The following is a 14920-nucleotide window of genomic DNA, read 5'->3' as shown; positions in this document are numbered from 1 at the left end:
CCGTGGGCTTATGCTATGCCTGCACCACTTCATGAATCGCTATATTCCTTCATTTGCATGGTGCGGCACTGTGCATGGGGTGATTAGCATACCTAAGCTGAGGGTTGCACAGTTCTGGTATACACCGGTAGTGCACGTGGAATTGGATCATACCTGAATCACTCGACGGCCATATTTGGTGTTATACCGCCTACGCTATGCCTGCGCAAGCTTCATGAATCCTGGGGCTAGTGTCTTGCAAACAACTTACTTCAGAGTCATATTTTTATTTTTTTTTTATTTTATTTATTTAACATTTGTTGACCGGGAAAGTCCGACTAGGTTCCACAGATCCTGTTTTCAGCGGAAGCCCTGGGAGAAATGCTCCAGAAGCATGTCTTTAGAATGTGGGAGGAAACCGGAGTACCAGGAGGAAACCCACACGAAAGCAGGGAGAACATGCAAACTCCACACAGAAGGCACCGCAGCCGAGAATCGAACCAGAGAACCTCTTGATGTGAGGCGACAGCATTAACCGCTGCACCACTTACACCATTGCAAAATGACAAGTCTTCTACTTTTGTTAATCTAAATGCTGACATTAACATAAACCTAATTCCTAACCTTTCTTTTTAATTTTTGGTGAGATATTTTTAAACTTTCTCTTTCTCACCCTGGCCCCTATTGAATTTCTTTTCCTGAATTCCTTTATCAGTTTTTCAGCAAAATCTAATCTCTTACTATGAGTTTCCTCTTCTACATTCTCATCTTCTTCATTAAAATTGCATACCTCCTCTTGACTTATTTCAACATTGCTTCCTTCTCCCCCATTAATGGTTTCTCCATAATCAGTTACTACATTTTTATCGCTTTCCACTTCTACTTCATAAGTCTCATTACCTTCAACATTCTTCATGTTCTCCTTCAGTGTAATTTTATTTGCCCTTGTCACAAACCCAAAATGCCTCTCTTGTTTACAAAGTCTGCATTCTTTTTTACACTTGTTCATCATGTGTCCTTTTTCTCCATGTCAATTACATCTGAGTTTTACACATTTATTAATAAGATTGTTAAAGTCACCACAAAAAGACAGGTTTTTGCCTGACTAGTATATTTGACTGTTCCCCTATTGCCAGCCATATGAATAACACTGGGTAAATAATTAACATTGTTTTCCAGTTTCAAAAAGACATCCAATTTCTACCCCCTATTCTAAATGCTCCTTTCATCTTTAATTTTTACAATATTAGATACTGAATCACACTTTGGTAGAATAAAACAGTTTTTCAACTCATACATCCCAATTTCATCAGACTAGGATTACACATTTTTTTAACCTGTTCAGTTGACAAGAAAAAAAATCATTCTATGTCCCATGGAAAATGTCTTTGCGCCACAAAAAAAATAAAAAGACTGTACACTAATGCCTCAGTCTCAAATGTTAAATCACAGAAATTCTGTTTTCCCAGATGAATCACAGATCTGATATAAACCCTAATGGCAACCCTAAATTGTTCCAAATAAAATATCTATCAATAATCGCCTCCTTTTTTTTTCTCTTATCCTTATAGTATGCCTCCTTTTCTTTTTAACAACATTCACAGTACCTGCTAATTTCCCCACTGCTTCAACATACAACTTTATCAGTACCTGTTCCGGAAATGCATTCCATCCATTTACCCCACAGTTCCTTTCTTTTTCATGCTGCTACTTCTCCATACCAAAACGTTTCCATCACTTTAGATCAATACAGCTCTGACTCTTCTCCTGGATATTCCTTTCTTAATTAGTATAACCAGTTAAACATGAGGAAGCTCTCAGGATTCAATCTTGGTTACAACAATTCCTTCATTTAGACCAGCTTTAAAGTCAGCTAAACGCTGACTATTTATATATTCCTGAATAGCTTCTCCTTCCTTCCATCCAGCTGACAGACTGTTGTTTCTTGAATCACAATCACCATCACCAACAACAGAAAAGCTTCCTTCTCCTTCCTCCACCGTAATGTATTCTGCTTCTCATTGCTGCCTCCATATCAGGAGCAACAGCAATGGAACCAAAAAGTGCAATGAAGAATGTACCTACTCACAAAAAGAGGAGAGGAAATTATTTTGTGCCCTGGCCAAATTTTCTCTTGTCAGTATGAACACTACCTCAGGTCTCCCCTGAAAAGTTCCCACTGGCCTAATTGGACTAACCCAGTCAACAAAGTGCAAATAAAAGAAATAATAAATATTTTTTGTAGGAGAATAGCTGGAATCTTCATATTAAATCATCAGAATGAAAAAGCATCAAAATAGCATTACATAAAAATAATGCACAGAAAATCCACATAAAGGACTTTTAACATTGTATTTCATTTCTTTAATGCATAATAAATCAATGTTAATGAGTTTAACTTTTTTTTATTTCGTGTATGTAATGTACAGGAAATCCACATAAAAGATATTAACTTTTTAAATTTCCTTTATTTCCAAAGGTTCATTCCTATGTTATTAATTATCCTCAAACTGGTGTGCATATGAACTGAAGATAATATTGCTTTTGTAGGAAAGTATTTGCCAGTGTTAATTATACTAATTTTGGTTTATATCAGGTTCTTTGAGTCATGTGTAAAAGTATGAATGTTATTCTCATTTAGCCTTAAATTAACTCACATAACACAGCTGAATAAAGAGCTATATTCCCACTGTTAATATTTTAGAGTTCAGGAACTACTTTCTTTGCTTGTACAGTGCTTTATGTTTGGGTCATGGGACTCGGATAAAAGGGAAAACCAGGGGTTTATGATCCTTTTTCCATGGTTTCCCTTTTTTTCTGAGTTTGTACAAACTTGAAGTTTATATATTTAGAGACAGAGGAATCAATCACTTTAAGAGGCACAGAAGCTCTTGTGCCCCTGCAAAGGTAATTATTTTACAGGGCTTGGTGATTTTTCCCAGCAACTATTTTATACAGAATTAGATGTTTTAGTTTCAATTTTAATCATCTTGACTAAGTGAGATGTAATTAATCATAGCAAAACAGAGAAGAGACAGTGGGCCAGATTATTTTTGTTATAAAAAAACATTAATTAATTAATTTATTTCAGTTTAAAGGAGTGTAACAACACCACATAGCTTTATTTCACTCCATCTTGATTTAATACCCTTTCTCCTTCTTCTTATGATGCATGTTAGAGCTGAAAATGAATAATAATACTAATAAAAGTAAGGCTGTACTTTACATGAAAAATAAATCAAGTGTACATATACTGCCATTGTTTTCCATAGTGAATGGCTGCAGCTATTTGAAAATAAATGTTCACAATGCAGTTTGATTGTCACATTTTTACAAATAATTGCTGCAAATCATGAACAGCTAATTTGAGAAACATCTTTACATGCTGAGACTTGTAGTTTTGTTGTTACACTATTGAAAAAAGGGCTTTGTGGGCATGGGAAATATATACCCTTTATCAAGCACATAATGGACTTGTCCCACTATGTGTCAAAGTAAAGCAGCATAAAAATGGCCTCATTCAGCTTAGCGTGGGATTGGAGTGAATTTATTCTTTGTATAAATAACTCCTTGGCTTTCAATTCACTTTCGTCTGGCTCAATAAAATGGTCTAACAAGCACCAAAGTAGAGATTAGCTAGTTTAGGATATTTATAAAAGACTTTTGAAGGCAACTGCAAAATAAAAGCATTGTTAAGGCATTTGTATTCTTGTCAGACTAACTGTTCACTCTTGCTTACCTTTGCCAAGGAAAAAATCCAAAGAGATTCCTTGCTATTAATACCAGCACATTGTTTGTCTAGATACTATGCTGTAAGTACTGTTAAATATTTTATGAGTTTACTGATTTAAGTGGTTTATTAAAGGAAGTACTCACCTGATAGCAGCAACACATGCAGTTTGCTGTAGCTACTCATTAACAACCATTGCATATTTTCTTCTCATTTCAGATTTGGATAGCACTGCAGTTATTTGCAAGGTTTCACATGCACTGCTTCAAAAGGTACCATGAAAATGGACTCATTTATATTTGTGTGGGACTGAGAATAGGAAAAATAAAACAGGAGTACCTGAGTGGTATGCAGTTGCAGTTATGTCTACTATGTATAAAAATACTCATCATTGCAGGGCTGGAATTATTTTATTCATGATGGTTTAACAAAAGTTTTAAAAGATTTATTGTGAAAGGACACTGTATTACAAGGAACATTAAAATTTACACCTGTAGCTGACTCAGATTCTAGGCTCATAGAGAAACAATTCTATGCATTATTGTTATTGGACAATCAACTCAACTTAGAAATTACACTTTGTAAAACTGCAGGATTTCTGAAAGGTTATATAAAGTTGTCTTCCTGGATATCTCTTGATAATACATAAAGTGAATTTAGTCAGCTTTTGTAAGATCTCTTCTGCCAGCCACAAAAACACTGGTCATTCTTACACTGTACTGTCAGCAGAATGTGTTTGTCCATCTGGTACAAGGACTGCAAAACTCAATATAGTAATGAATTTCATGACATTAACAGCAAAAGTAGTTCCTTCTGTATAAATGTTTTTTAAGAACTCAGAAAGGATATTCTATATATATTTCCGTTTGTTCATATTTCCAATAAATATCTAAGAGTACGGAAAAAGAAACAGAAATATTAAGTATTCCAGCATGCTAATTTAATTTTTTTTCTCAAATAGTGATATATGAAAGGAGATTTCTATTTGATGTACCATTTCATTTAGAACAAAATATTGTCCACCCATCCATTTTCTGAAACAGTTCTCTTGGTGAGGGTTGTCATGGTACAAGGTAAGCAACACAGAGCAGAAGTTTCTAACTTTAGCAACAATATTTGTCTTAGCCTACAAGATGTCCAGATGTTCCTATGTGAAATTATGTACACAGTCCTTTCCTGAGCCAGAACTGGGTCAAATAGGACCCTAAGCAGAATAATGCACCAAGGCTTCCTTCCCTCTGTAGCTATTCCAGTGCCCCATTTAGTAGCCAGCTCCCCCAATTACCATAAACACAGTTCAAAGCTTGTCAGCAGGCATAATATTTTCTTCTTTCCTTTAAGAATGATTAAAGAGATTTACATTTAACTTAAAACTTTTATTTCAGATTTTTGGAGCACAGAACACCGATGGCCATTTGCCAAAAAAACAAAAGCCTCACAATGACAACATACTTAATATGAGCAACAGTAAACTTCTCTTTCCTTGAAACTCACATTCATTGAAAATGCAATGAAACTCTCATTGCAAATGCATTAAAACTGGCATTCATTGAAAATGCATCTGGCCAGTGGCAGCTGTAGTGTACCTTGGGTGGTTTTAAACCCATGTCCCCCATCCCACCTCTTTGCACACACATGCACATATTTTTGGAATCATGCATAAATTACATCTGCTATTTGATTCACCTTCCTAATGGCTTTAAATTATATTTTGTTTAATTTAGCAACATTTTGTTAGGGTGCATTTTAAATTTGTAGTTTTGAACATTTTTTTCCAGTAAGCAATGCAAATATATATTTATATATATATATATATATATATATATATATATATATATATATATATATATAGATATAGATATATAAACTAATAATGACAGAAGTATACATGAAAACATTTCAGCTAATATAATCCACCAATATCTGTACAAAACAATTACCGCCACTTTTTTGACTAAGTAAACATCACATCTGATTGTGATAAAAAATAGTCATAGTAAATGGTTATAGTAAAGTATTCCAATTTGATATATACAAATGCACACACTAGTCCTGCAAAGACAGTCTAATAAACATTATCAGCTCATCAGGGTCATTTTTATCCACAGACGTACCCCAAACCCAACAATTATAGTTACATTGTTGACTGCATCCTTCTCAGATGTCAGTGTCAATGTCAAAAAAACTAATAATGACCAAATCTGCATATTTTAAATTTATTTCACACAAACACATAGTAGCCAAAATATTCCAACTTAATGTACACATATGCACACTAGTCCTGCAAAGCCAGACTATTTAAATGACCAGATGATAAGTGCATAAAGATACTTTCACCCACAGAGAGACATCCCCCACCCCCACCAGCAGTTATAGCCACTTTAAATGTGTACACTACTTATTCTTATGAAGACATTTTTATTTATCCTTTGTTGACTGCTTAGTCCCACTAGGCTAGTTGCCTATTTTCAGGGAAGACCCACAGTGGTATTTACATTACTAGCAGAACATTGGCCAGGGCATTAGGGAACTTCCCCTACTCCTTTCGATAGGTGCAATTGGGGCCTCTTATATCCACCCTTGCTACCACCATTTCAGGCAGATGGGGCCTAGGTTTAACACCTCATAAGAAGGATAACATACTCAGGAGTGCAGCAGCCCCCTTATACTGTGCTGCAATGTCAGAACTTCATCTATGTGGTGCGAGAATAGAACCCACAGAATTCTGCTACCTATGCTACCTATTACACAACTCACACTGTCAATAAATTACATGTACCTTATTGGTAGTTTTGGATGAACTACATGACACTGTATAAAGATCACTATCGTCATACCATAAGATCCAGCCATATGTAGCACAGCTTAAATAAAAGAGTATTTGCGATCATAAGAAATATTAACCACCTGATAACATATTCCAAGTCAATATGCACAACTCTGCAGAAATAAAAGTTATCTAAATAATTCCACATTAAAGAGAACTATTACTAATGCAATGGTTGCTGCTGGCAAGCAGCTTTGCATTTCCATGCATCATCTACAAATACAGTGCCTGGTGCCCCTGGAGAAAAAGTTGCCTGTGTTGCATTGAAAAAATGGTATGCTGGGGATAGTGAAATAACATTTATGGAACTAGATCAGTTATGCAATATGGAATGGCTGGCAAACAATGACAACAGGTTCAACATTGTTAGGCATGTAGTCCTGGAGATCTTTAAGGAGCCTAGCCTAAATCCCAATTACTCCAAAGCACTTTCAGGTAAAGTGACTTGCACAATGTCACACTGTAGGTAAACGAAGGTGGAAAATTCAGACTCATTATTCTTGCACCAGGAAGCAGCTCATTAACAAGTTGGAGCTTTAGTCCTCAGTACTAGAGTAACAATTTTTAACTAAATGCAGAAATTCTTTAAAATCCAGTATTGCAGAGATGACTGTATCACAGTAATATGCAACAATGACTACACAATGGATGCTGAAGATCAGACTGTTCTGATCATCACGCCAAATGCAGACTACAGTATATGACCTGACAAATGTCATCCCCAGTTGCTAAAGGTTGTAAAGAAGGTATTACAAAATGTGTTACTAAAATGCAATATGTTTAGACTATATTATACAATACAGTCCTAATAATGAAGTAATTATTTCTTTAGCGCAATGAATAAAGCAAGCTTTTGTTCATCAACCCACAAGTCATACAAAATGACAGATATATTATTGCATACAACATGCTATTTTCTTTTTTTGGGGGCGGGGGGCTTACATCTTTACAGGAAGCCTACATCTCATTTTTGACCTCCTCAGGTCTTCTCTGTCATCAAGAAAAGCTAACCCCTCTGACATCACTCAGTACAGGTCTGACCTACTTGAATGTCTAATAGTGTTGTATCATTGCACCATACACCTCCAGATTCAACAGAAGCAGATTGGGGACCATGGGGCCATATGCAGAGTAATGAATCAGATCGCTGACAGCCATATCACTATCCCATTACTTGGTTGTTCTCTCCCCATTTACCATAAACACGTTTCAAATCTATCAGTTTGCATTCTATTTTCTTCTTTACTTTTATAAACTGTCACAGAAATTTGGATTTAATTTAAAATCTATTTCAGATTTTACAGATGACACTAACAGCCATTGTCTGAACAAAACAAAACAATCTCATATTGAAAACCGACTTGGCACAAAAACATTAATTTTCTCCTCCCTTGAAACTCACATTTAGTGAAAATGCATCTGGCAACCAATTAAACTGCAAGAGATTTGCTGAAATTCATACTCACATAGCATATAGTGAAATACTAATTACTATCTATGTGAAGGGTGCAGGAATTCAAAAGATAAATGTTTAATGCATTTGCTAACAGCCTTGGACAGCCCACTAGATACAAGTGTCTCTTTACAGGAGAAGCCAATGGGTACTGTTGGGTAAAGTAACTTGGCAGACTCACACAGAAGACAAATAAAGGGTGAGAGTATCAAACCATGTATTACAGGTAACAGTCTTGGTGTAGAAGATTAAGGTTCTTGCTACCACCCTTAAGGTTCAGGGTTTGTCACTTAACTAGAGTGTGCCCCCTAACTGGGGCATTTTACACACGCCCGCACATGCACCCGCATTCTGCACCATATTCTGTGGTCACTAGATCCTCTGCCCCACATGCAAGCTAATGTGCCAGTGCTGTTTCACGCATCTGCATTAGGAGGATGATTCAAGCAAAATACAAAGGTCAAATCTTCCACACTAGAGCATAGTCAGCAAAACACAATATAGATGCTGAGATGCATGAATGCTACTTTGTACATATGCATGAGCAAGCAGTATTTTTTAAGTGACATATGTACATTTTTATAACGTAGCAGATGTATTTATTTTTTTATTTTTTACAGCCAGCAGGGGGCACCCCAGCCAGCAGCAGCTGAATCTAACTCTGGTCTTTTCTGCATGTCTTGGTCTATTCCAGGGCATCCTTCCAGTACCCATTCCTGACATTTCTCCTTTGAGAAATAATCAGTGGAGCATGCTCACTAGCTACTTAAGAAAAACTTCAACTAGCTCCTTTCAGTCTGAAAGAGCAGTGGCTGTACTCCAAGATCCTCGTGTACTGCAGTGATCGCCATGTCAAGGAGAGTGAACTCAGCTATCTTGTGAAGGAGCCTAATTCCCTTCTGTTATGTCCATAATTTCATTCTTTCTCTCACTACCCAAAGTTTATTACTGTGACCATTGGTGAGGATGGGGACATAGACTGGCCTGTAAACTGTGACCTTCATCTTATTGTTTGGGTCTTGCTTCATATCCATGGTTTGGTAGCAATGCATGTAGTACTGCTATTGTTGCACCCATCTGCTGATCAGTCTCAATCTCTTCTTTACCCTCCCTCATATGAGTACCAACAATGTGTGGCTTGTGCAAGGAAATAGGGTTCCCAACAGGATGTGCACTGATGGCCCATGCCATGAAAATCAAAGTTATGCACGGCCATATGGTTACTACCTTCTGCAATGTTCTAAAGACCCAAGGATGAGTCTTGAAATACCCCAAGCATCAGCAGTTAGAAATGTGAATGGCATCCTGGATACCATGCACCAAGGAGTGTGTAAAGTTCCATGACATGACAAAAAAAAATTAGGAAACCATAAAGGTGTGCCATGCCATAGCAGTCATTCTGTCTGTGCTCAGTGTTACTGACTGAACCCACTGTTAATAATGTCTGGCCTTGAGGTCAGTGGACTATTTCTCATCTGCAATGGTTACTGCATGAGCTATTTGTATATTCATTTGCACTACTTCAGACATTTCTCACAGTATGTTTGACTGACACCCTGGCAATGCTCACAATGCCTGCATTTCACATGGTAGTCAACTATGCCAATCTTTCACATATAAACAAATAGTGTACGGATGACTCAGTGAGTACACCCATGATTGACCAGAGTGCAAGAAACAAAGAACAGTAACCATATTAGACAGACATGCCTGTATTAAGTAATGCAAAAGATGTGTTGTTATTGCTATATCACAGAATGCCAGCTATCCCTGCAGAGGTAATTAAAGGCACTAGTCTGATATGTGAAAACAGTAGATTACATGTAGAAATCAGAATATGTCCAAACCAAAACCATGTTGGTGTATGTTTCTGGCCAGCTGAGTACATCCATCAGCTGCTTGGTTACTTCAGATGAAGCAATGCAATGCAATATAGTCATTACACAACCATTACAATAGTGCTTCTGTGCAAGCAGGTAGTACAGTGAGGTCTACAAGACACAGCCATGTGACCAAGCATTAGTGAGTCTACACACTGCAGTAACAGCACCCACCACAACACAATACATTGGAAGCCATGTTCAGATCACCTCCCACCAGCACTATATAAACCTCAGGGAGAAAAATGTACTTGAACATGAGCACAGTGTACAGCAGGGTATGGTAATTAACTCAGTCATTCCTTCAGCTCTGTGATGTATTTTTCTGAGAAATCCACTCAAGCAAATCTCTGGCTGAAGGCGGTACCTATAATCTGCTTGGAAAGTACTATCACATTAGAATAGCATTTCAGCACAAAGACACATAAGTGCACAAGTGAATAAAGTGGATTCAGCTGTGCAATTTAATATCTGATATGTGTTAAAAGCAGGGCTTTTTTTGGGCTGGTACACCCCGGTACTGTATACCAACACCTCTGCTGCCCTGTTTTTTTTTAAAAACTGTGCAACCGATCCTTTGTGAGATTGCACAGTAACTTGCACTGTAACATGGAAAAGGAAACAGTCCTTTCACCTTGTTATTCTGCAATCTCACAAAAGCACCGCACCACCGCCACTCACCCATTTCCATATGCATTTTATTTTTTTCACCTGACTTTGATTTAAATGCATTCAAACATAATGTAATTCTTAACCTGTAAAATATAAAACCTCATCTGTGGTCTTAGTTTGTGCAGTATGTTTACTTAGTGTTTAAAAAACTGTTTTTCCACACATATTTTCCCTCAAGAAAGCTATATTAAACTTTTGTGACCATATTTGCATGGCATCAGCAGTTGCGTAGCAACAAGGGACTTTTGGGACTGTCGCATAATTGAGGGTGGGAGTTCTTAAGAACTGTCCCGTATCAAGTCATTCTTCCAGTCTGGTATGTCTGTGCATATTTCTTCCTGTCGGCCCATGCAATTTTGAAATAGTTTTGCATGTAAGTATGTTTTAATTTGTATTGCTGTTGCCTGCCTACTCCATTTTGGGTTTTACTTGCTGTAAGGACATTATTGCTGCCTGAGGAGTTGGATGTTTTAATTTCTATTGCTGTTGCTGCTGCTGCCTGCTCCATGTTTTGCTTCTACCTGTTTACTGTAAGGACATTTTCTTTTTGCTGGAAGTGCATGTGTGCGTGTGTGTGTGTGTGTGTGTGTGTGTGTGTGTGTGTGTGTGTGTGTGTGTGTGTGTGTGTGTGTGTGTGTGTGTGTGTGTGTGTGCATGTGTGTGTGCTTGAAGTGTCATCTATGCTTCAAGCAAAATGGAGGGTTTTTTTGATACACTACTTCAAAATAGCAGAACCCTGATGCAGGACACAATTGGACAGTCTTATAGGTTCATAGGTTCATAGGTTGGTACTAGGCTATCTGCCTGAAGGCATTTATAAGCCTAGCCAGAATGTGTTGGCTTTCACCACCCCCTTAGATTAGTTCCTTGTGCCTCTGTCCAGAAGAGCCACTGAAGTGATCCTCGAGGTAAACTTTCTGTTTCCCATCCACTCGTCATGGTTTCTTTTGAAGAGTGTTAGCAAGGAGCTCTGCCTAATGTAGATTGGGATCTTGTTCCAAAGCATGGGAAGTCTCTGGGACAGGAATCTATCCCTCCAGCATGTCCTATTTATTGTTGTGGTGAGGTTTAGATCACTAGAGTGTATGGCTCGAGGGGATAAGGTTTTCTTTAGATGGAGCATGTCCATCAATTCTGGGTTGGACATGGCCTTGTATGTCAGGCAGAGATCACCTCTGAGTAGGTGGTATGCATCCAAATACAACTGGAGTTTCTTCAGTTGAGCATAGGGCATCTGTTTCAGGCCAGTGATCCTCTTGGTGAGGTACTTCTGTGGTCTTTCCAGCTGTTGCAGGTGTCTTGTAAGGTACATCCCAAATGGGGTGTTGTACTCTATGATGGGTCTGATGAGAGATGAGTAGAGGGGCACAATGACCTCTTTTGATCTGGATGCGAACCCTTTTGTGACTAGTTGGCCCACATAGAAGGATTTTCCAACCACTTTGGCAATGTGATTATCAAAGGTGAGATTACTATCTACTTGGGTCCCCAGATTACTTATTACGTCTTCCGTATTTAGGGGACTACCACCTATGTGGTAGTTTGTGGGTACTTTGTTTTTTCCAAAGGGGATGACTATGCACTTTTTGGCATTTAGCTTGAGGCCATGATTTTGACACCAGGTATCCGTCTCAGTGAGACCCTTTTGGAGGATGTCGGTGTCAGCTGGAGAGTCAATTATAGCCCCTAGTTTGCAGTTGTCTGCGAACTTGGTCAGCCATAGTCCTCCTGTGCTTGCCTGTACCTCTGAGAAGTATATGCCAAACAGGAGGGGTCCTAGGACTGAGCCCTGGGAATGCCACTTGTAACCGGTTTAGAGTCGGACCTAGCTCCCGCAACTCTCACCATGTGGGTTCTGTCCATGAGCCAGTTGACAACCCATCTTGTGATGTAGGGGTTTTTATTCAAGCTGGTGAGCTTGTCTATAATATCAGAATGGGAAATGGTGTTGAAGGCCTTAGCAAGGTCTAGGTAGGCTGTGTGTACCACCTTTCCCTTGTCTATAGCCTTGGTAACTGTCTCAAAGAAGTCCACCAGGTTTAGGAGGCATGATCTGCCCTTAACAAAGCCAAACTGGGTAGGGTCCAGTGTTTGGAGGTTCCCAATGTCTCTGTTAATGAGTTCCATGATGATGCGCTCCATAGCCTTGCAAACCAAGCTAGTCAGACTTATAGGGCGATAGTTCCTGGGGCCTGTTGTGGCTCCACCTTTGTGGAGCAGAAAAACTGTTGTTGTGCACCACTCTATGGGTATGTAGCCTGTGGAGAGGCTGAGTTTGAACAGTGTGTTTAGGTGAGGGGTTAGTTCGTCTTTGAGCTCGTGTAGGATGCAGCCTGGGACACTATCTGGTCCCATTGATGCTGTGTTTTTGGCTTTGGAGAGGGCTGTTTTAACCTGAGTGTCTGCGATTTCAGGGACTCTACATTCTTCTGGTATGGTTATGGGCCCTTTTGGGGGTGAGAGGGGGTGAAGTTTGCGCTGAACCTGTCTGCTAGGATGTTGGTGATATCGGTCAGTTCAGTGTATTTTGTGCCATTCTGCACTAACTCTGAGCAGATCTGAGCATTGCCACTTAGATTCTTGACATAGCTAAAGAATGCCTTTTGGTTATATTTGGAGTCCTTGGCAATTTTTCTTTCAAAGCTCGCCTTGGATGATTTTATGAGGGACCGCAGTTTCTTGCTGATACTGATCAGGGATGTCCTCCCTTCTTGGGATTTTACTCTTTTCTGTACTAGTTTCCTTCTTCTATTGTATAGTTTGTTTATGGCAGGGATCCACCAGACTGGTTTCCTTTTCTTAGAGGAGTGAGTCTTGGTTTTGCTTGGGATGGCATGATCCATGCATTCTTGTAGCTGCCAGTAGAATGCATTAGTAAAGGATTTTGCAGCTTGGACAGTGTTATCTTTCAGCATGGGGCTTTGAAACTTTCCACCTCGGTCTTAAGTAACATGAAGTTTGCTTCTGAAAAGTTTTTCACGGTGGTTTTCTTGTCCGGGGGTGGCGGCGGAATATGGATATCCAAAGTGATTTGTTTATGGTCAGATCTAACCAGCGATGGGTTGACCTCTGGTGTGGAACACCGGTCGCCCATGTTGGTGATGACCAGGTCCAATATGTTGTTGTCTCTGGTGGAAGTGTTGACCAGCTGAACCAGGGTGTTTGAGTTTATAAATTCTAGGAAAAGTTGGGCAAGGGAGTTAGTACTTGTGCAGTTCTCCCAGTTAATGTTTGGGTAATTGAAATCACCCAATATTAGGGTGTTTGGTAGGACCTTTATGTCTCCCAGTGTTTCCAAAAATGTGGAATTGGGGTCCTGGGACATGGTGGGTAATCTGTAACAAGCTACAATTTGAATTGCAGTTTTTCCCATTGTTAGTTGCACGTGGATGATCTCTGAAGCATCGTGCTGTGCCACTAACCTGGAGGTGTGGGTATCCTTGATGAATATGGATACGCCCCCACATTTTGTATTTCGGTTTGGGTTCTGTGGCTGAAATGTATGGTATGAGTTGTAGCCTGGTAGTGCTGGAGTGCTCTCTGGAGCCTTAAACCAGGTTTCTGTTACTGCATACTGAGGAGTGCCTTGAGTGCATGCATTTTGAGGTTTTGACTTCTGGCATTGAGTAGCATTACCCTCAGTTTTTTATTACTTGTGCTATTTACAGTGGTGGGTTTGTCTTTTGAGCCTTGCCTAAAAAAGGCACTATGGGGGTGGCAAGAGCCTTGGCCAGTATTCGAAAGCCTAAGGGTGACAGGTGCAAGCCATCTCTAGTGAAGCAGCGTGGCTTGTCGAGCATGTCATCCCAGGCAGACAGGCACTGGATCCCATTTGAATGACACCAGAAACTTAGCCAATTGTTGAAATTGAGAATTTTTTCTTTATACCGTGGTATCATTCTTGGTGAGGGCAGGATGCTACTCAGGGTCATACCAGCCTGGGCTACATGATCAAAGAGCTCTTCCATGTCTCTCTTCATGTAGTCCAGGGAGGTACGGCTCAGGTCATGGTCAGATCAGGAACAAATACATTTGCTATCATCAGTAAGATACTCCAAAGATCACACCACTGCTGACAAAACACAGTGAAGATAATGTTGTTGTGCCAATATTTTGTCTTCCCTAATAACAGACATATCTCACTGCAGATGTGAGCTTGGCTGGCTAGACCGTGATTTTGCTTTTGGCTCGAACAGGAGTCCCTTAAAAGCTTTCTTGGATATTGAAGGTACAGACTTTTTGGACTGTAGTCCACTGAAAAAGAACTGTTTGCTAGTGCTGGTGTGTCTACTGAAACACAAACTATAAACTATAAAATTTCATAACTGGACACTTTAACACCAACAAAATGTTAAGAACACAGATGTCTGATTTAAAAT

Source organism: Protopterus annectens, chromosome 2.part0, assembly GCF_019279795.1.
Source record: "Protopterus annectens isolate FY-2018-M chromosome 2.part0, PAN1.0, whole genome shotgun sequence".
NCBI lineage: Eukaryota > Metazoa > Chordata > Ceratodontiformes > Protopteridae > Protopterus > Protopterus annectens.
The sequence above is the reverse complement of the archived record's forward strand: the minus strand, read 5'-3'. Positions refer to the sequence as shown.